The following is a 348-nucleotide window of genomic DNA, read 5'->3' on the forward strand; positions in this document are numbered from 1 at the left end:
AACTTAATTAGTTTAGCAAACAAGACTGCAAGGCTTTGGCCTAATTCCATTTTATCAGTATGGGGAAAGGGACTGAATAGTCATCGAGGCTAATTGAACACGGGATGTAACAATGCCGATATGTCTTATTCTCAATAGCCATGGAGGTTGTGGTTTTCCCCATTTTTGTGGAAGAAACTGAGGGTCATTTAGTTAATGACTTGCCCAAAGTTTCCCAGTTTGTAAGTGACTGAAAGTTCTTTGAAGCTAGTCATTTAAACTTTGTGCTTTAGTTTCTTCATGAATAAAAATAAACATACGTCACATGAAATGGTAATGAAAGCACTTTGAAAAGTTAAAAATCATATA

The 348-nt window shown here is 35.3% G+C and overlaps 1 protein-coding gene across 4 annotated transcripts in view; it reads left to right on the forward strand.

Annotated features, from left to right (window-relative positions):
- MRPL42 (mitochondrial ribosomal protein L42) overlaps window positions 1-348 on the forward strand; it is a 20,310-nt gene that overhangs the window by 775 nt on the left and 19,187 nt on the right. The window lies entirely within an intron of this gene.

This window comes from Pteropus alecto, unplaced genomic scaffold (genome assembly GCF_000325575.1).
Source record: "Pteropus alecto unplaced genomic scaffold, ASM32557v1 scaffold76, whole genome shotgun sequence".
Taxonomy (NCBI): Eukaryota; Metazoa; Chordata; class Mammalia; order Chiroptera; family Pteropodidae; genus Pteropus; species Pteropus alecto.